The sequence below is a fragment of the Somniosus microcephalus genome, chromosome 17 (assembly GCF_052327205.1).
Source record: "Somniosus microcephalus isolate GS21.2 chromosome 17, FLI_Smic_1.0, whole genome shotgun sequence".
In the NCBI taxonomy this organism is placed as follows: Eukaryota; Metazoa; Chordata; class Chondrichthyes; order Squaliformes; family Somniosidae; genus Somniosus; species Somniosus microcephalus.
Window position 1 is genome coordinate 38,660,142 of NC_141003.1, and position 23,123 is coordinate 38,683,264.

General features: G+C 43.5%; 1 protein-coding gene across 1 annotated transcript in view; it reads right to left on the reverse strand.

Moving 5' to 3' along the window:
- Positions 1-6,120, reverse strand: part of LOC147105657 (ankyrin repeat and sterile alpha motif domain-containing protein 1B-like) — a 132,027-nt gene extending 125,907 nt beyond the window's left edge. Inside the window, exon 1 of the transcript XR_015081546.1 lies at positions 6,028-6,120. The gene's annotated coding sequence lies outside the window, so the exon portion shown is untranslated. The remainder of the gene's footprint in view (positions 1-6,027) is intronic.
- Between the last annotated feature and the right edge of the window lie 17,003 nt (positions 6,121-23,123).

Consider the following 23,123-nt stretch of genomic DNA (forward strand, 5'->3'; position numbering starts at 1 on the left):
AGTCTACTATTGCACCCAAATCTCTTTCAGCCTCGCCTTAGCCAGTTCAATACCATTCATTCATTATTGTCCCATTTTTTGTCTTCCAATGAGTAAGACTTTAGCGCAGTACACAAACCACAGCAATGGGGGAAAAAATCAGCTGAGTAGTGGAATACTCACACTTCCAAATCATACACAAAGAAATAGTGGATTTTATATATATTAGATACTGCCATGTTGCTTAAGGCTTTACTCATCTCATTTACAGGTTATAAGGATGTAGGAAATAATAAGCCATGCTTATTATTTATGATAACAAATCAGCAGCGCAGCATTTTTAACAAAGTGAGTTTCAATACGCCAGTACTATTGGGTTTAGAACAGGTCTCTAAGATCCAAGGTCAGCAGTATGGTAGCAAACGGGATTGAAGCTCTAATTCACAACACCATGGAGTGTCAGAAATTTGCTGAAGAGGTCTGGTGCTTCCACACAGGGGTAAGGGATGGAAAGGAAACTCAAGCAAGAAAAGTCAATCAGCTGCTCTCCTAGCATGCAAGAGGAGGATTGGGAGCAGATCACACGCCCACCCTCTCCGCTGCAGTTGACATGTGGCCTGAGTGGCCAGGAAAAGCGGAGGGGGTCCGAGGAGAAGAAGGTAACTAAAATCTCAAGGCCTATAAACGCTATCAAAAAATAAAACGTAATATGAGCCACAGACTTCATCCCACCTCCAGACCTAGGACAGATCTGACTTTCTTATCTAGGTGGAAAGATTCCCTTCAATTCTGCTGGTATTTTTCTGCAAATAAAATTGAGATGTACCTTGAACCTCAGCATTACACAATAAAGAGGCTGATCCAATCCTAGCCCAGTAAGACAACACTGTATGTCCCCTTCCTTTTACAGGAGGAGGAATACCTTCATTCTGCACCTATTATAATGTCAAAAAACAACAGATAGAAGGGGAATTCCCCTGTGTCTGTGCCCAGATGCAGTGGATCACCTGGGCACAGTGAATATCAGAACAATGGGTGAGTTGGAGTGATATTATGCCTATAAAGGAATTTCCCCAGTTGTCTGATATTCGTTGCTCCCGGGTGGAGAATCAAAAAATGAGTTTGCAAGGATTATTTGTGAAGGTCTGTTAGACTGTGTGAGCATAGCATTGAAGGGGAGAAGGAGATAGTAGTATCAGCTCTCAGTTGTATTCATGTGCTGAGATTCACAGTGGTATTGTTAGTAAATCATTCACATGAATATGGAAAGTCGTGAAACAGAGGGGGAGAAATTGGGTGGAGCCGCAAACGGGGCGCCAAGCTCGCCTGGGCGCCAGATTTAGCGCAGCGTTTGGAGCAGTAGCGACCGCCGGAAATTCAGCTTGAGCGCCCCAAGAGGGACACGGGGCGAGGCTCGAGGCGCTCCGCGTCCCTCTTAGGGCGCTGAAACTGAATATCGCTGCGGCACGGCGCGCTGCGGTACTGCAGGCCTTCCTCCCATTCTTAAGGGGGAGGGGCCTGCACCAGCGCGATCGGAGATCGTGAGTGCCGGCAAAAGAGCCCGGCACCGAGAAGTGCCGGCCTCTTGGAAAACAGCCGGCAATGCCACGGGGGGGGGGGGACGATCAGGAGGCCGGGGACGGAGGTGCTGGCAGGCGGCCGCCGAAAAAATGGCCGCCCCGCACCTCCACCTTAATTTGCGCCACTGCCGCCACAGGAAGGCCCCGTAAACCGGGCGCCATTTGCGAATGGCGCCACAGAGACGGTCGCTGCCAAGTATCGCAATTGGGGTGGTAGCGGGGCGCTGTGCACACCGATGACGTCATCGGAGGCGGCGCAGCGCAACAGATTAACGCCGCCATTGGCGCCCCAGCTAAATATCGTGGGAGGCGCGTCCAGTGGCGCTAAAGCCACTGAGTGCCCTCTTTAGGCGCTAACTGGTGGCGCAGCCCACCGAATTTCTAGGCCAGAGAGTCTTACTGACCCTATTGCTAGAAGAGGAAGTTGTGCCGGGTTTTTGCAGGCCTAAACCATTTGGGATCATTCTCATGGTCTGCTGACTCCTGTAGCACATTGGAGTATTCGGACTTGTTCCCCAAAAACAGATAGCCACCTCACACAAGATCAACTATCTTAGTCTGAGTATCCTGCAATATCCAGGAGCCCAATTTGAATATTTCACACCACGCATTTCAAAAGTTGTATGGAGTCTCGAGTAGAGAGATCTGCAAGACTTCTGAGTTGCACTGTGACATTTTGAATGGTGTCCTCAATATATGGAGAGTAGTTTCTTTAGCCAAGGGCTGGAGGATGTGAATGAAGTTGTAAAGGCTTTCCAACAAATGATGAGGATAATTCTGTGAAAGAGATTAATAGCAGCAAAATACAGCCAGAGAAAAATGCAATGAACTAGTCATTGCCAAGAGCCTAGAAATTGTACTTGGTACCAATGGGCAAACTACAGATTCCATGCTCCAGGAATCATGATTCAGCAAGTCATGGTTGTCCCAAGTTTGCCCCCTTGCACAGTGACCACAGGGTTTATTGCATCTTGCAGTTTGGACCGTAAAGACGTGACAACACTAACCACACCTGCTTCTTGTGTGTTTTACAAGGAGACACATTCCCATTTGAAAAACAACCTCTATTGCATTGAATCATGATGCAACACAGCAGTGGGGTGGGTTGGGGTGGCGTGGGGGGTGGTGCTGGTCAAGCGAGGCCTCTGCCCAGCAGCAACAGCTTGTCTTTAGTCTTCAGCTCTGTCCCTTCCAAACCCATGAGGTGTGGCACATATTATGTTTCCTCCTCTAATTCACAGAAAGCATCTGAAGTGTGTACATGTGAGCAAGTCTCTGCTTCAAATTGTGATGCAAAATGCAATATATTCCCAAATGTTCAGCTTGCTCCTTATGGGATGGTGACATTTCTATGGTGCATGATGTGTATGAGTGTAGTTAGGCATGATGTTGCTGCACTTCATAAATTAACCACGCCACATGCATTGGCTTGGCTAATATATGTAAATAGAAAGAATTGGTCAAACCAGGAGTGTTGTCATTTTTTCCAGGTTGTGCAGCATTCAAGCCCTCTACAGCCTTCCAAAGCTATGATTTTCAATATGGCCTCCTCAAACCATGCAAGTGATTTTTTTTTCTGCTGTGCCACGCTCACTTATTGCAGGCCACGTTATGCATAGTACTTTGGATGTTGTTCTTAGATAGCCTGTTCTGATACTTCTCAACAATCTTCATTAGTTTCCTTTGAGCTGCAGTTCTACCACATCAGTGGATAAATTCAGGTTAAGTATACTATTTGTACAGCTGGTCAAACAAACCCGTTTGACACCTGCAATATACATTAATACCCATATATGGCTGACTCAGATTATTCACATTCATCCTTATTGGTCACCTCTGCATTTTTTTTTCATGTCAGACACCTTCTTGCTCACACTTTCCCATGTGTGGCAGTTGGGTGAAATCATGTCCAGTGCCTGCTTGATTGCCTCCTATGTGTGGTGCAACATTGTATATCAGTGGGTTGTTCTTCCATCCTTTGCTGTGTCATCAGATCATTTATCATAACATGCAGAGCCTACTCAGTAAACTGGGCTTTGTACAGTCTGGATTCTCACTCCAGGACCACTCAATATAACATGATCGAAAGCTGAACTGTTCCACCTTGTCCTATTTATACTGGTAAAGTGGCCATTTGCTAGTTATAGGTGATTCTGCACCATTATTGCAGCTGTTTTCTGGTTGATTACTACTCAGTATGTGTTGGTCTTATTGGACTCAATCTTGCAGAAAGCATACACAGTAAAGCTGTAATTGCCAGAAAGTACATTAAAACAAATGCAAGAAAGCTGAACTCACATTTAACACATTCTCAATGCACTAAGAGTATTTTTTTTCTTATTCGTTTATGGGATGTGGGCGTTGCTGGCAAGGCCAGCATTTATTGCCCATCCCTAATGGCCATTGAGAAGGCAGTAGTGAGCCGCCTTCTTGAGCCGCTGTAGTCCGTGTGGTGAAGATACTCCCACAGTGCTGTTAGGGAGGGAGTTCCAGGATTTTGCCCAGCGACAATGAAAGAACAGCGATATACTTCCAAGTCAGGATGGTGTGTGATTTGGAGGGGAACTTGGAGGTGGTGGTGCGCCTGCTGTCCTTGTCCTTCTAGATGGTACAGCTCTTATTGCCATAGTATTTATGTGGTTGGTCCAGTTAAGTTTCTGGTCAATGGTGACCCCCAGGATGTTGATGGTGGGGGATTCAGCGATGGTAATGCCGTTGAATGTCAAGGGGCAATGGTTCAACTCTCGCTTGTTGGAGATAGTCATTGCCTGGCACTTGTGTGGCGCGAATGTTACCTGCCACTTATCAGCCCAAGCCTGAACGTCATCCAGGTCTTGTTGCATGCGGGCATGGACTGCTTCATTATCTGAGGAGTTGTCAATGGCACAGAACACTGTGCAGTCATCAGCAAACATCCCCATTTCTGACCTTATGTTGGAGGGAAGGTCATTGATGAAGCAGCTGAAGATGGTCGGGCCTAGGACACTGCCCTGAGGAACTCCTGCAGCGATGTCCTGGGGCTGTGATGATTGACCTCCAATCACCACAACCATCTTCCTTTGTGCTAGGTATGACTCCAGCCAGTGGAGCGTTTCCCCCCTGATTCCCATTGACTTCAGTTTTACTAAGGCTCCTTGATGCCACACTAGGTCAAATGCTGCCTTGATGTCAAAGGCAGTCACTCTCACCTCACCTTTGGAATTCAGCTCCTTTGTCCATGTTTGGACCAAGGCTGTAATGAGGTCTGGAGCCGAGTGGTAATGGCAGAACCCAAACTGCGCATCAGTGAGCAGGTTATTGGTGAGTAAGTGCCGCTTGATAGCACTATTGATGCCACCTTCCATTACTTTGCTGATGATTGAGAGTAGACTGATGGGGTGGTAATTGGCTGGATTGGATTTGTCCTTCTTTTGTGGACAGGATATACCTGGGCAGCTTTCCACATTGTTACAATATAATCTAACTTCCTGCACCAAAGTAGCCCTTCATACCTGGATGTAGGAAGAGATCGATGATACCACCTCCTTAGCTGAGTGAAATATAGAATGATTTGCAGAATATCAAAGGAGTAAGACTGACTGAAGCTGGTTATTTAATAAGAGCTATGAGGCAGATATTCTCAGGAGCTGGTTCAGGTGAGTACTGGGAATGTTAAAAGTTAAGCTACAGGGTAATGTTGGTAATTCAAAATAAGTGAGTTAATGCCAAAGTTAAAGGTAAAAAAAAGTTTTAGCTCTCTTATGAGTTGCTGCGCAGCAGAAAGGGTCAACTCTCTTGAGGTGGGCCTATATGAAAGGAGGTGTGTTATACCTGTGTATAGCGCACTAATTAGTTTGTGAAATGTATATCCTGGGAGTTTTGAGGCATCACTCAGGAACAGAGTTTTTGAAAGTATTGTGCAAAATGAAATGCAATGCCCACACATTATTATTTTGTTCTATTATTTTTCCAGCATTTACAACCTATTTGGCTGATTGCACAGGTTGTGTTTTCTTTAGTAGTCATAGCAACCACACTTCTTTTGAGTCTACAGACGGTTCTTGATTATAATGCATACTGTGAATACTTTAGACCCTTCACCACTGGAAAGTTGCTGTCTCAACTTAGTGGAAATTGCAGGACAGTTTGTATATATCTTTGGTATGGTACAATGGTGAGTTCAAATCCCATCATGGCAAGTTGTGAAATTTAATCAATAAATCTGGTAATTTGTGGGATAGCAAGGGAGAAAAATGATCATAAAAGCTGCTGGATTATTGTAAAAACCCAACTTGTTGAGGGAAGGGGACCTGCCTTCCCTACCTGGTCTGGCCTACATGTGACTCTCATCCACACAACATAGATAAAACCAGGTATCTGTTCGTGACTGATATCAGGTAACTACTTGGGTCTGACTAATAATGCTATGCTTTATAAACAGAAAATTAATTAAATCAAAGCATAGAAAATTTTTACATTTTTTACTTACTTTTCCTTTCTGACTCTTTTTTCTCTCTTTCTTAATACGGTCTTTCTTTCCCTTTCTGGCTCTGATTTGGCTCTAATGCATTTGGGGAGGGCTAACAAGGAAAGGGAATACACATTAAATGGTAGGACACTGAGAAGTGTAGAGGAACAAAGAGGCCTTGGAGTGCATGTCCACAGATCCCTGAAGGTAGCAGGCCAGGTAGATAAGGTGGTTAAGAAGGCATACGGAATGCTTGCCTTTATTAGCCGTGGCACAGAATACAAGAGCAGGGGGGGTTATGCTTCAACTGTACAAAACACTAGTTAGGCCTCAGCTAGAGTACTGCGTGCATTTCTGGTCACCACATTACAGGAAAGATGTGATTGCACTAGAGAGGGTACAGAGGAGATTTACAAGGATATTGCCGGGAGTAGAGAATCTTAGCTATGAGGAAAGACTGGATAGGCTGGGTCTGTTTTCCTTGGAACAGAGGGGGCTGAGGGGAGACCTTATTGAGGTGTATAAAATTACGAGAGGCACAGATAAAGTGGATAGAAAGGACCTATTTCCCTTAGCAGAGGAGTCAAAAACCAGGGGGGCACAGACTTAAAGTAATTGGTAGAAGGTTTAGAGGGGATTTGAGGGGAAATTTCTTCACCCAGAGGGTTGTGGGGGTCTGGAACTCACTGCCTGAAAGGATGGTAGAGGCAGGAACCCTAACCACATTTAAAAGTACTTGGATGTGCACTTGGGATGCTGTAACCTGCAGGGCTACGGACCAAGAGCTGGAAAGTGAGATTAGGCTGGATAGCTCTTTGTCGGCTGGCGTGCACACAATGGGCTGAAATGGCCTCCTTCTGTGCTGTAACTTTCTACGATTCTACCCTCCTTCTCCATCGTTCCTGTTTCTTTCTCAATCCTTAAACCGCATGGGTTAAAGAGACACACTGTTGGTCCCGTTGTGCACTCAGGTCCCAGATGCTCTGTTGCCTCGCCGCACCATTGTCAGTTCGCACTTTCCAGCAAGTTAAGGCACAAAAAAGATTTGAGCTGAAGGGCGCAGAAAAAAATCTTACAACACTTGCGACGAGATGCCCCGCTCCAGCAAGACTTGGCCCAGGATCTTTATGACCACCCTTTAAATCATCCTGTCTCATTTCATCTTGATTGCAGCACGGAGAAAGCTGTATTATACCATTTGCTAAAGAAGCTGTTGTTAAGTGACCATGGCCCTTATCAAAGCACAGCAGTATGAGTATCAAACTAGGACATTTCATTAATTGACTTAAGGGAAAACATTTCTAATGTAATTTCCAAGTATTCACTTCATTATCTCTCTTAGGCAGTCCCTCGGAACCGAGGATGATTTGCTTCCACATTAAAAATGAGTTTGCAGGATGAGGTCACAGGTGGGGCAGACAGTGGTTGAAGGGGCGGGTGGCTGGGGTGCTTGGGTTGACATTCACTCCTTGCGCTTGGCTTCTGCTTGCTCCCGGCGAAGAGACTCAAGGTGTTCGGCGCCTTCCCGGATGCTTCTCCTCCACTTTGTGCGGTCTTGGGCCAGGGATTCCCAGGTGTCGGTGGGGATGTTACACTTTTTCAAGGAGGCTTTGAGGGTGTCCTTGAAGCGTTTCCTCTGCCCACCTGGGGCTCTCTTGCCGTGCCGGAGCTCAGAGTAGCGCGCTTGTTTTGGGAGTCTCGTATCAGGCGAGCGTTGTCAAAGCTTCGATGCTGGGGATGTTGGCCTGAGCAAGAACACTGACGTTGGTGCGCCTATCCTGCTTCATTATAAACAGAAACTGATAACACTGTTAATACATCATAAAATTCATTTGGAACACTAGTCTGGTGTAGCTCAGAAGAGTAGAATGATAGGTGAAGCAGCTTGGTATTGATTGGGATGGTAACTTCAGAAAAATAAAAGGTTTCCGTTAGTCATGGGTTCAGAAATTGAGGTCATGGTCTATAATAAAAGGAATAGTTCCATGACAATCACAGCATCCCTAGACCAATTTTGAACTCCAATCAATTTTCTTTTTTTTCCCCTACGTGTAGCTGTATCACAGTTGCTTTCTATGCTTCCTGAGCTTAGTGACTGGCTTATCCATCTTATTCAGAAGATCTTACGCAATCTCCAGGCAAACCATCCTAGTAATAAATTGGTGACCTTAGCACTGCGAGATCTATCTTGACATATTTTCAACAGCTTTGAAGTCACTTCATCTATAAAGCAATAGTCTTTTTCAGTAAGTACAATGGAGTATGATTCCAATGTTGATGTCCATATGTCACATCTCAGAAGATCAAATGTGTCGATGAATGTAACTTATTGACTTTTTTATATTTTTCACACTGACTCGCCGATCAGAATTTTTAAGATGCTGCTAATATCACTGATAACTCATGCGTCAAGTCCCAGGCTAATTCTTCTCTTAAAAATTAATTAATTTGATCAGATAAAGACATAGAGGCTGAAAATTTCAAAAGTTACAGTATGCAAAATGGTTAAAGCCAAAGCTACTTTGATGTAGTTACTGCACATAAATTTGCAGAAGTTAGAATATTGCTAATGATTCCTCCATAATCAAAATAAAGTATAAGGGGTAGCTTCAGTTAGCGTCAAGTATTAAATATACATCCAGGTTATCAACCTCCTAGGTTTCTTGTTTGAGGAGATAATGTGGCTCAAGTGATTAATCCATCTGCCATATTAAAAATAAAATTTGAGGTTTCACAATCTTATGATGCATTCTTTTTTAGAATGCAGAGCCTGACCTCCACACATTCTCTTAAACAGAGCAGTATATTTTTCTCCAGAGTGGAAAAATCAACGTTATAATTCAGATGAAAGGCCAAGGGAAAACATACCCAATAACAATTTTCCTTTTTTTAAAAAAAATCAGGCATTTAAATTGTTAAAGACCCTAAGTGTCAGCGGTAACTCAGTGGTAGCATTCTCTCGCCTCGGAGGCCCACTCCAGAGACATGAGCACATAATCTAGGCTGGCACTTCAGTGCAGTACTGAGGGAGTGCTGCATTGTTGGAGGTGCCATCTTTCAGATGAGACGTTAAACCGAGACCCCGTCTGCCCTCTCTGGTGGACGTCAAAGATCCCACGGCACTTTTCGAAGAATAGCAGGGGAGTTCTCCCCGGTCTCCTGGCCAATATTTTCCCTCACCCAACATTACCAAAACAGATGATCTGGTCATTTATTTCACTGCAGTTTGTCGGCCCTTACTGTGCGCAAATTGGCTGCTACGTTTCCTACATTAGTAACTACACTTCATTGGCTGTGAAGCATTTTGGGACGTCCTGAGGTTGTGGAAAGCACTATAGAAATACAAATCTTCCTTTCTTTTATCCAGTAGTCCCTGATGGAAAGCACAGGTGGACATTGGTTAAAGACAAATCAAGTTCAACTGTAATGTCTGGCACGATTTTTAAAAAAGCCAAAATGAAGGAGGTCACTTTGGCAAAGTGCCAGGGAGGGGCAGTGTCTATGCAACCATAACCCAGTGAAAGTTGGTGCTCTCAGGAGACAACAGGGTGAAAAGAACATTAGAAAACAAGCTGATAGATAATTGAAATGTTGGTTTACCGATGTACTGACTGAAATCTGTCAAATAGCCCAGAAGCTGTGAGTAATAGCATTACACTTTACTAGTACTGTACAACAGCGGCTAAATTTTCCCGACTACCACAGCAGCATGATGACTGAGGAAAAAGATAAATGACGACTGACATTGGGACTGGTTAGTGTTTTGAGTGAGCAAAAGCTAGACCTGATAACAACCAAAACACCAACACAAAGAGGGGTATAAAGAGAATGTTCCTGGAAGTCTTGGCAGAACTCATGCCTACCAGTTTGCCCTGGCACTGACCCTGTCTCACATCCTGGGGATGGGTTCATTTGCATAAAGGGGCTGCATACCATAAATGCTGGGGGGCTCGGAAGTTTGGAGCGGCACCTTGAATAGAATCTATCCTAGGATGAGACTATAGTTGGGCTCCAGAACAGGTAGTCAGAAGGACACTGGGAGACGGAGGAGAAAGGGAAAAAAATTCCAAAAAAGTAGAAAATAACGAGAAACAGATGTAAATACGACATTACTGGATCTGATTGGTCCAGGTGACCAATTAATGTATGGCTAACATGGAACATTTATGATGCCCTACAATTAACAACATAAGAATTACATGAATTCTTACAAAAACAAAAGTTTTAATATGGATATTTGTATAATAAATGAAAGCCTTACGTAAACATCCGATTTCTCCAAGTGTCTCATATACTGTTGGTATCATTTTTCTTAGTCACACACACACAATATATATATTATATATATACACTTATACATAATTATTCTGTGCTGATAATATCTGTTTCTGCCAGTGTATCAAATGGTAAATTTAGACCAGAAAGCAAGGTGTCACAAAGTCACAGTGGTGCAGTGGAAACTCAGATTGCAAATAAAGATAATATGGAGATTAGCTTGACATCACATCTGATTTGTGTTGCAAATCATCTAGTCATGTTTGATGCTGTCACTACATACAAAATACTAAACATTTTCTGAAACAAATGAAGATTAACACTGTTAATTTAATCCCCAGTGAAAGGGAATGGCCCAGAAATTCGGGTCTCCACGGGTGAGTACGCACGGGGTACTCACCCATAGGCCCAATGGAAGTGCTGGTTTCCTGCATGCACGGGAAACCGGCACTTCCGTTCCTCTGAACGAAGGGGTTCAGAGGTCGAACGCGTGCACAGGAAGGGCTGCGCGTGCGCATCGAACTTGTTTTTTTTTTTTTTTAATATACAGGTTTTCCCCTGGAGGGTAAGTCTCCAGAAGTTAGAAATGTAAAAAGCAAGCATAAGGCCTGCTTTTTACAAGGTAAGTGGTGAATTAATTAAAATTAAAACATTTTTTTCCACAGGTTTATTATTTTTAAATACTTTAAAGCAAGGTAAGTTTATTTTTAGCCCCGTTAGAAAATAAAATTATTTTTTTCAAAAATTTAAATTATTGTTTAAAATAGTTATTTCATGTAATTTATAGTTTATTTAAAAAATGTGATTTAGAAAAAAAATTATTTGAAGATTTAGTGCTGTTTTGGGGCCGTAGTATTTATAAGTCTTGACAGCACTCCCTGTCAGATTTATTAATGGAGCATTCCCTGCTCCGATTGGCTCCCCATGGCCCACATCGAACTAACTGCGCCCCTGGGATACGCAAGCACTGCGCGCCGGCAGCTGGACCAGGCCCCAGATCGGAATTCCACGGGGGCCCACAGCTCAACGGCCGGCGCACAAGCTAAGTGCAGATCGGGGGCTTGCACCCGCAGGAAGCCCCCGACCCGAATTTCTGGGCCATTAAATCAACAGAGCGGTCAAGTGCTGGGAGATGTGGATTCGAAGTCAGACGAACTGTCCATCCAGAATGGCGCTCAGGCATACTACTCCAAATTGAGACAATAGAAGTAATTTAGCCATTTCCGTAATCAATATGTTGGGATGGCCTAATGGCCTATTGATCTGAGAATAGCAAGGGATAGTTACAGCGAGCACTTGCCTGTGCTGGGGTGGGGGGCGGGGGGATGTGGGAGTGAGAGTACAAGGCTTATTAAGCAGCTCAACTGGCCAGTCCCTAGCCATAGAGAGGAAGGGGGATCAGAAGTCAAGCCCTTAGCTTCCCATCCAGCTAAGAAACAAAAGGACAAATAAATGCATGGCTCTGGTTAGATTGGAAGAACCGATAAAGAAGACAAGCACAGGGATTAAGAATGCCCGCCTTATGATAGAACTGACCAGGTTCAGAGGAACTACTGATAAGAAAAGTTATATTTAGCCTGCTAACAGAGACAGTGTGACGGGTTTCATGTTTTATTTTCCATGTTACGAAGAATGTTACAAAATAAACTATAATTTGTTGCAATGGTTACTCTGTTCATTTCATTCAATGTTTGTAAAATAAATTAGCTTGTCAATTCATATATTTGACCTCGTCTTACTAAAGTTTTAATCAGTTCCACCTTTAGGAAGATTGGGGACGTGTACATGGCAGCACATATATAATTCCAGCATCCAGTTCATATTGCGAAGTTTTTCATTGTTACAGCACGCAGGTCTCATGATCATATGACAAGATACTGGGCAGTAAAGGTTAACTCCTGATCATAAGGGATGCAGGGTCTGCTTAAAGGAGACTGAATCCGGGGCAGACTCAACATTGGTAACTTTTTTTTGCTGTTTTTGTATTCTCTATTAAAAATATTTTCAACAGCTCTTAACCATTTAGAACATATTACAACATAAACAAGCAACGTAAAATCATAAATACGAAGTTTCAATTGTCACATGGGCAGGGTACATGACTTTAGTTCGTTAAACTCCAGTAATGTTCCAATCCACAACTGGGGCCCTAAATCTTGACTCTGTGAACCTGCGCCTAAACTATCTGGATTTAGGTTGGTGTGATGTATTCCTACAAGTGAGAGTATGCTCTCTGCTCAAGGAAACACAAAATCTTTACCTGTGTGCATTTCTCAGTACCTTGGTTTCGAGATTCTTAAACATGCTGATGGGTTTGCCACATTTTTGAAATCTGGCTGATCAACAAAAAAGTGTCATATAAGGAAAGTGAATTATGTGCTTGACCACATTCTCGTGTTAATACAGGAAAACATTCATTCCACTTCTTGATTATCTGACAAAATGTTCATGGGACAAAGCCTTGTGCGAGACGTAGCACTGCACGGTTCACCAACACTAATTGCCTCTGGTCTGACACAAATCAACCTCACTGCACAACAAAGATTAAACTCAGTTTATGTTGTTTGATTGTACTTGTCTGCATTCCCATGCCGTGATTATTGCTGTACCATATGAGAGAGTCCAAAATTTGGGGACTCAGTTATCCACAAATGGTTCCCTCCAAAAAGGCAGATAATGCGATGCCACTGTAATCTGATTTTATTTTCCCGATTACATAACATTTACAGCACAGAAACAGGCCATTTGGCTCAGCCAGTCAATGTGCGCTGTTTATGTTCCACACGAGCCTTCTCCCACTCTATTTATTTCAGTTTGCCCCATCACCATATCCTTCTATTCCTTTCTCCCGCGTGTACTTAACTAGCCTCTCCGTAAATGCATCTATGCTATTCACCTCAATCACTCCATGTGGTAGTTAGTTGGGCAACTTCAGGAAGATAGCCATGGTAAGAGTACACAGCTTTGTCTAAACAAAGTATATTGCCACAATATGCATGGCACAAAGAGTTCACTTTCAAACTGGCACAGGTTCACCAGACAGCATGCAAACAACCTCTCAGCTCTTTCACATACACACAGGCATGTCCATAACACATGTGGCACTGAAATATGCAACAACTGGCACACACAAAGTTTGGAAAGCTTGGTTTTGAGAAAAGATAGGTGCACGCTGCATGTTCATTCATTCACACACAAGTGAGAGTATGCTCTCTGCTCAAGGAAAACAAAATCTTTACCTGTGTGCATTTCTCAGTACCTTGGTTTGGAGATTCTTAAACATGCTGATGGGTTTGCCACATTTTTGAAATCTGGCTGATCAACAAAAAAGTGTCACATAAGGAAAGTGAATTATGTGCTTGAGCACATTCCCGTGTTAATACAGGAAAACATTCATTCCACTTCTTGATTATCTGACAAAATGTTCATGGGACAAAATAGAGTGGGAGAAGGCTCGTGTGGAACATAAACACCGCACATTGACTGGCTGAGCCAAATGGCCTGTTTCTGCGCTGTAAATGTTATGTAATCGGGAAAATAAAATCAGATTACAGTGGCATCGCATTATCTGCCTTTTTGGAGGGAACCATCACTTGGATGTAATTGACTCTGCTTTTCAAAATTCCAACATTTCTCCACTTTGTTTCTGCATGCAGGAGATGATGGCATACGAAAGACATGAGCAATGGTGCACAGAGAGGAGGGGAGCTCACAAATTTTGGTCCTGAAGTCATTCAGACAGTGCACTGAAAATTCTGGGGCTGCAGTCCAGAGAGCTAGTGGGTAGGGAGAGGTCAAAGATTACCAATCGTACCATCCTTTCTTATTTCCTTCCTTCCTCTTACTCAGTAACATGCGGACACACATTGGATTCCATAGCATATCGTGCCATGTGAACACTGTTTGAAGATGTGTCTTGCTAACATACAGAAATCGAGGAAGATCCAGAAGCAGATGGCAGTTGTGACAATAAGCCCAGCACCTCATAACATCCTGCATCACTCACTCTCACAAGCACCAGCCCAGGTACACTTACTCCAATGGACGTAGGTCGTAAGTTTCAGGAAGTAACATTAGGTGAAGTTACGAGTGCGAGTGGCTTTCCATAGGGCAAGTTCTGAAATTGCAGCTCTTAGGTATCCAAAGATGGAAAAGCTGACAAAAATGGAAAACAATTCCAAAACAAATGCAATGAAAATGCAGGAAAGCTAAAAGCATAAAGCACAATTCCAAGAAGCAAATTCCAGGAAGAAAAGCTCCAATCTCTCAAAGGCCAGTTTGTGCTTTCCCAGCACAAAAATATGCAGAAATATCACCCTCGGGGAATTTGAACATATTTCAATAAATTTCAGCCCTGTAATGGAGCTCCTGCACATTTCATGCAAGAACACTCTAGCGCACATAGATCCAGGCAGGGTTCAAGCTCAGAGTGAAACAGACTGGGAACGGATGCAAGGGAGTTACACGTCACGTCCCAGCCCATGACTGCATGTTCTGTGCTGACAAACCTCAGGTTGTGGGAAATTTGGCCCTACTGTGGCAAATAATTTAGCTGCTTTACTGTTGATTTGACTTCAGCTCAGCAGGTGAGCTAATTTCAATCTTGTCAATGTAATTCCCCCTCAAAATAAACTGCCAGGCCTTTTGCTGAAAGCTCATTAACAATGCTTTAACAAGCAATCATAGATTTTTCAATTTCTTTTTAAACCAATTTGAATCGTGTTTATTGAGTGTGTAATGGGGGGGAGGGGGGGGAAATTGTGGTTTCCGTTCATCTTTTGTTTTTTTCCATGGTTGCTGTCATTAAACAACATGAGAAAACAGGCCGCACAACCAAGTGAAAGCAATATTTTTGGATCTTCACAAAACCTGGCCAGTGGCATCAATCCTTAAAAATACATGCAAGTTTTGTGATCCCTAAATTTTCTGCATTTGAACATTTTAGCTTAAAACAGAAAACTTGAAGAAAAGTAGGTAATATTTGGATTCTTAGGTTCCTTTCAGTATTAGATGAGTTGGAAACTACAAACTACATCTATTTATCTATCTGTAAACACTGGCTTTGGGTAATGGAGTTAGAACTAACCGAGTGACAAAGTCAAAGTTACGGGGAAGGAAGCAGGTCGTTGTTGGGAGCAAAGACTTATTTATAAAACAAGAAGTTCAAATCCCTGTTGCTGGTGAGTGTGAGGGTGTTTGTTAAACATTATTTTCATGAGTGGGTAGCTGGATGACTCACAAAAGATCTCATGAGCTACAGACAATACCATAAAAGGAAAATATTTTTCGGTTACCACTCATTTCATACAGTATTTGGTTTGCTCCATTAAATTTACTATTATTTCTAAATCTTGTTTGTATTCATTATAATATAGACACATATTAGAGCAGAGGGCTATTTTAAGTGGCTCTTTGAAAATCTAGTCTCTGGAGCCTAATTTGAAAGTGTACAATGACACAATATTAAATATTACTTATTTGTGACAGAACCATGTACAAAGTTTCTAACTTGGATTCTTACCCAGTTTTTAACATGATAAAAGTTAAATAGTTAAGGATTGCATTTTTATTGGAATTGTTAACCCTAGCTTTGTCTCACAGTTCATGCAGTCCTCTCATCACATACATATTTCAATGTCCACTGAGCAGAAGTCACTGAGCTGTAAAATACAGAGCATGAATTGCGAATATTGTAAGATTGTGATCCCTTGATATTCAGCTTTATCATGTTTAAAAGTATATTTTGCTGAGGAGGAGATAGCGAGTTACCGAGCTAGAATTTGAACTAGCCTTTTGACGAAATGTAATATTAGGGATGAGGGTGCAGTTGGTCACCGAGACGAGGAAGGAATTAGAACTCCCACTCCCTGAAACTGATGTTGCAACTATGAGTGCCACTTTCATCTTTCCCACACGTTCTTTCAATTAGAATTACAAATTATAATACAAACATGTGAAAACATTCAATCACTTCCTTGCAATGTATTATTAAATATATCCCACAAAAAACTGAGTTTCCCTCCATGCAATAACATCACAAGAAGAAAACTGACATTGACACCAACTACACAATTGAATCCCAGCTTATGAATGAGTAAATAAACAGGCATCATGAAGGTAGGTTTTGTTGGAAGCTTGCTTTTTTAGACACAACTCCACAGTAGACAATGAACACTATTATTAATGCGTGACTGTAGTTTATTCTTTGGGGTCATTTTAATCTAACCCGACAGTGGGAAAGTGACCACAGCGGCTGGACCTGGGGGAGAGCAGCATCGAACGCGGCGAGGTATAAAACCGGCGGCAGCGAACGAGGCCTGACCACAGCGGCTGGACCTGGGGGAGAGCAGCATCGAGCGCGGCGAGGTATAAAACCGGCGGCAGCGAACGAGGCCCGACCACAGCGGCTGGACCTGGGGGAGAGCAGCATCGAGCGCGGCGAGGTATAAAACCGGCGGCAGCGAACGAGGCCCGACCACAGCGGCTGGACCTGGGGGAGAGCAGCATCGAGCACGGCGAGGTATAAAACTTTAACTTTGGTTTATAGTTTCTAAGGTCTCTCTGGTGTAGCGGGGACTGTTGGTAAACTATTTAACTGTAGTGTAATTAGTGGGATTGATTGATTTAATTTAAACTCAATTAATTAAAGGAAGTGCACCCAGCTGCAGCTACTGACAGACTGCATTGCGGCGCTGGAGCTGCGATTGGATGCATACTGGAGCGTTCGCGATGCTCGGGACATCGTGAATAGCACGTTTAGGGAGTTGGACACACCACAGGTAGAGGTTGGACAGGAAGAAAGGGAACGGGTGACCAACAGGCAGAGTACTAGGCACAGGCAGGTAGTGCAGGGGTCCCCTGTGGCCATCCCCCTTTCAAACAGGTATACCAATTTGGATACTGTTGAGGGGGATGACTCACCAGGGGAAGGCAGCAGCAGCCAACTTCCTGGCACCAGGGGGTGCTTCTGCTGCTCAGGAAGGGAGGAAAAAGAGTGGGAGAGCAATAGTGGTAGGGGATTCTATCGTAAGGGGAACAGATAGGCATTTCTGTGGCCGTAGACGCGACTCCAGGATGGTTTGTTGCCTCCCTGGTGCCAGGGTCAAGGATGTCACTGAACGGCTGCAGGGCATTCTGAAGGGGGAGGGTGAACAGGCAGAGGTTGTGGTTCACATTGGGACCAACGACATAGGTAGGAAGAGGGATGAGGTCCTGCAGCAAGAATTTAGGGAGCTAGGTAGCAGATTAAAGAGTAGGACCTCAAAGGTTGTAATCTCTGGATTACTCCCGGTGCCACGTGCTAGTGAGTATAGGAATAGGAGGATAGAGCTGATGAATGCATGGCTAAAGAGTTGGTGCAGGAGGGAGGGCTTTAGCTTCCTGGATCACTGGGCCTGCTTCTGGGGAAGGTGGGACTTGTACAAGTCAGACGGGTTGCACCTGAACCAGAGCGGGACAAATATCCTTGCGGGGAGGTTTGCTAGCACTGTTCGGGGGGGGTTTAAACTAAAATGGCAGGGGGTTGGGAACCTGAGCAGGGAGACAGAGGAAAGGAAAACAGGGATAAAAGCAAAAGATAGGAAGGAGAAAAACAAAAGTGGCAGTCAGAGAAATCAACGGTTTAAATCAAACATGGCCACAGTAAATAATAATTCTAATAGGTCTAAGAGCATTAAAAAAAACAAGCCTGAAGGCTTTGTGTCTTAATGCGAGGAGCATTTGTAATAAGGTGGATGAATTGGCTGCGCAAATAGAGGTAAACGAATATGATTTGGTTGGGATTACGGAAACATGGCTCAAGGATGGCCAAGACTGGGAACTCAACATCCAGGGGTATTCGATATTCAGGAAAGATAGGCAAAAAGGAAAGGGAGTTGGGGTAGCATTACTGGTTAAAGAAGGGATTAATACAATTGTAATGAAGGATATTAGCTCTGATGATGTGGAATCTGTATGGGTAGAATTGAGAAATACTAAGGGGAAAAAAACATTAGTGGGAGTGGTATATAGACCTCCAAACAGTAAGGCGGAGGTTGGGGATGGCATCAAAAGGGAAATTAAAGAAGCGTGCAATAAGGGCACAGCAGTCATCATGGGTGACTTTAACCTACATACAGATTGGGCCAACCAAATTAGTAACAATACTGTGGAGGAGGAATTCCTGGAGTGTTTACGGGATGGTTTCCTGGACCAATATGTCGAGGAACCAACCAGAGATCAGGCCATCTTAGACTGGGTATTATGTAACGAGAAAGGATTAATTAGCAATCTTGTTGTACGAGGCCCCTTGGGTCGGAGCGATCATAATATGATCGAATTCTTCATTAAGATGGAGAATGAAGTAGTTGACTCAGAGACAAGGGTCCTCAATTTAAATAAAGGAAACTATGATGGTCTGAGGAGCGAGTTGGGTAGGATTGATTGGGGAATGGCACTCAAAGGGTTGACGGTGGATAGGCAATGGCAAACATTCAAAGACCGAATGGATGAGCTACAGAATTTGTTCATCCCAGTTTGGCATAAAAATAAAACAAAAAAGGTGACTCAACCGTGGCTAACAAGGGAAATTAGGGATAGCATAAGATCCAAGGAGGACATATAAATTGGCTAGAAAAAGCAATAATCCTGAGGATTGGGAGCAGTTTAGGAGTCAACAAAGGAGGACAAAGGGATTAATTAAGAAAGGGAACATAGAATATGAGAGTAAGCTTGCAGGGAACATAAAAACTGACTGTAAAAACTTTTATAGATATGTGAAGAGAAAAAGATTGGTGAAGTCAAGCATAGGTCCCTTACAGTCAGAATCAGGGGAATTTATAATGGGAAACAAGGAAATGGCAGACCAACTAAATACATACTTTGGTTCTGTCTTCACAAAGGAGGACACAAATAACCTCCCAGAGATGCTGGGGAACATAGGGTCTGATGAAAGGGAGGAACTGAAAGAAATCAGTATTTGTAGGGAAATGGTGTTAGGAAGATTGATGGGACTGAAGGCCGATAAATCCCCAGGGCCTGATGGTTTACATCCCAGGGTACTTAAGGAAGTGGCCCTAGAGATAGTAGATGCATTGCTGGTCATCTTCCAGAACTCGATAGACTCTGGAACGGTACCCATGGATTGGAGGGTAGCTAATGTTACCCCACTATTCAAAAAAGGTGGTAGAGAAAAAGCAGGTAATTATAGACCGGTAAGCCTGACATCGGTAGTGGGGAAAATGCTAGAGTCTATTATAAAAGATGTAATAGCAGAGCACTTGGAAAGCAGTGACAGGATCGGACAAAGTCAACATGGATTTACAAAAGGTAAATCATGCTTGACGAATCTACTGGAATTTTTTGAGGATGTAACTGGTAAAATAGATAAGGGAGAACCAGTGGATGTGGTGTATTTGGACTTTCAGAAAGCTTTCGATAAGGTCCCACTTAAGAGATTAGCGTGCAAAATTAAGGCACATGGGATTGGGGGCACGGTATTGACTTGGATAGAGAACTGGTTGGCGGACAGAAAGCAAAGAGTTGGAATAAACGGGTCGTTTTCCGCGTGGCAGGCAGTGACTAGTGGGGTACCGCAAGGATCGGTCCTAGGACCCCAGCTGTTCACAATATATATTAATGATCTGGACGAGGGAATTGGATGTAATATCTCCAAATTTGCAGACGACACAAAGCTGGGTGGGAGGGTAAGCTGTGAGGAGGATGTCGTGAAACTCCAGTACGATTTGGGCAGGTTGGGTGATTGGGCAGAAACATGGCAAATGCGCTATAATGTGGATAAATGTGAGGTTATCCATTTTGGTGGCAAAAACAGGAAGGCAGATTATTATTTGAATGGCAATAGATTGGGAGAAGGGGAAGTGCAAAGAGACCTGGGTGTTATTGTACACCAGTCGCTGAAGGTAAGCATGCAGGTGCAGCAGGCGGTTAAGAAGGCAAATGGTATGTTGGCCTTTGTAGCAAGAGGGTTCGAGTACAGGAACAAGGATGTCTTGCTACAGTTGTACAGGGCCTTGGTGAGACCTTGAGTATTGTGTGCAGTTTTGGTCACCTTACCTGAGGAAGGACGTTCTTGCCATGGAGGGAGTGCAGCGAAGATTCACCAGGCTGATACCTGGGATGGCAGGAATGACGTATGAGGAGAGATTGTGTCGACTGGGCTTATACTCGCTGGAGTTTAGAAGATTGAGAGGGGATCTCATCGAAACCTATAAAATTCTGTCAGGTCTGGACAGACTAGATGCAGGAAGGATGTTTCTGATGGCCGGTGAGTCCAGAACCAGGGGTCATAGTCTAAGGATAAGGGGTAAGCCATTTGGGACTGAAATGAGGAGGAATTTCTTCACCCAGAGAGTGGTGAACCTGTGGAATTCTCTACCACAGAGGGCGGTGGAGGCCAGTTCATTAAATATATTCAAGAAAGAGTTGGATATATTTCTTGAGGCTAAAGGGATCAAGGGATATGGGGAGAAGGCAGGGACAGGGTACTGAATTTGGATGATCAGCCATGATCTCATTGAATGGCGGAGCAGGCTCAAAGGGCCGAATGGCCTACTCCTGCTCCTATCTTCTATGTTTCTATGATGGGATTGGATCGTCCACCCGTTTTACACCCTGCCCCATTGCACTCTCGATTGATTTGGAGATCAATAGTTTTGGCGATTGGCCGATCTGATCCAATGAGTTTCTCGCCAGACATGTCAGGTTAAAATAAGCTCCTCTGTTACTAATTTCAAAACTGAGGCTGATTACACACAGACGAGCAAATAGCTTGCTTCTAATACCGCGAGATAAAAATCCAGAAATGACCATCAGTGAGACAAGATGGAGAAATTCACTGTTCTGCCTGATTTCACATCCTTGTCTATTACTTGACCAGTTAAACTACTTGAAAGATGCAAAATTGATATTATTACAGATGAGTCCTGATTGGCCAGGTTTCTGCCAGTATTGCTAACAAACTCCTGTTAAACAAACGTTGTACTTCTATTCACCACTGCTAACATACAACAAAAATTTCTAAAAGCAGAAAATCTAGCTGAGATGCCACATTACTTCTTACAACATGGAACAGGGGACTATGAAAATTCCAGCCTGTCTGCTTCTAAAGAGCAAGCTGAGGTAATCAGGATAGGACTTGCCAAATATAGTTAAAATGTGACAAACTTGCTCCCCTGATGACCCAGTAGGTACAGTAATGAGGGACTGCCCGATTTAACATGAAGAAATGCAGACCAGGTGGCCTCAGGTTTGATTCCCAGTCTGAATGAATGGAGTTAGCAGATTTCAGCTGGTGCCTCACCATCTCTGGGCTAGTAAGGAAAAAAAAAAATCAGACAAGATACCTACTCCCGATAGCTATCCAGTGACTACTGTTGGAAAATACGCGTGTATGGGCCCTTTGTTGTGACACCCTCTACGGTCACTTACTGCTTAGGCTGACTTATGAAGGATGGGCACTGAGGCAAGGCACTGCAGGGCTTCTGGTAACTGGTTAACTGAAATCCAGAAAGAGTCTGCATCTTAAGGCAAGGAGGGAAGAACATTGGAAAGAAATGGAATCTTTTACATCTAAGATAACAAATTATATCCGACACACAGAAAATATAGCACTCCCCACACAGACTTCGACAGACGAGAGGGGAAATTGAAAGGGAGAGTCATCTTAGTACTAAAAGCGTCATATTATCAATCTAATTTGCCTTACAATAAGGTTATGCAGGAAACCACCAAGGAATAAATAATGCATTGACAATCTGACTTCTGGTCATGTACAGTTTAGCTGAGTCGATTTTCACTCTTAGAAAGATATCAAGAACATATTTGGAATAACAAAGGGAGCTACAGTGTGTAACTATTGATCTCCAAAAAAAATCTAACCATGTCTGAAATGTAGCACGATGAATTTTACAACTTGTTCAACATATAACCAAATCTTGTTGCATTGTTGAAGATTTATACCATAAGGTAGAGGGTAGTATAATCTGGGCAAGACATTACAGTGATTGATATGTACCTCCTCTACTCTATTATATTGACTGGTTGTTCTCATCCACACTTGGAAGATTAGGTGCAGTTCAGGAAATCACTTTACCATTCTGACCAAAGTATGTTCCTGCCTACTTGCCAGTTAAACTCCCCTTCCCATTTTTATTTTCATCTTTCTGTCTTTGGCCTCCTACACTGTTTGAATTAAGTTTCACTCAAACTTCAGGAACAGTATCTCATCAACTTCTTGTGCACTTCAACTCACTGGACTGAACACTTTCTTCAACAACTTCAAACATAAAGGGGGAAAAATTCGGTATCGCCCATTTTGGGGCACTAATATCGGCCGGGCGCAAAGTTTAGCGCCCGGTGCTAATTGTTGCCTCAGACTGCAAAATTCACCTCTATCGCCCCGGGAGGTGATTTGAGTGCTAAATCAGGCGCTACACACCTTTCTTAAGGTGCAAACATCAGGGGGTGAGGCGCTACCTCAGAACGCTACCGAAGCTCAGATGATGCCAATTACCATGGAAGCCAGACAGACTGGCACTGTCCAGTTCTTAAAGGAGAGGGGCCATCTTGCTGGCCAGCCACACCCTGCTCATTGCAGCCTTGAATCTCGGCCTGGAGAGACTTCAAAAGCAACTGTGTTGGAAGCACTAATGGATAGGTCCAGGGAAAGAGCTCAGCGCTTAGGAACCTCACTAGCGGTGCTGAGGGCCCAAACGCCTTAGGACAGCATTAAAACCAAAAATGTTGCCGACAAGAAAAGTCAGGAAGTGCCCGCCTTTAAATAGCGCTCCCCCAGCCCCTTCCCTACTTGAAAACGTTCCCCTCTACCTGTCGTTCCGAGTGGC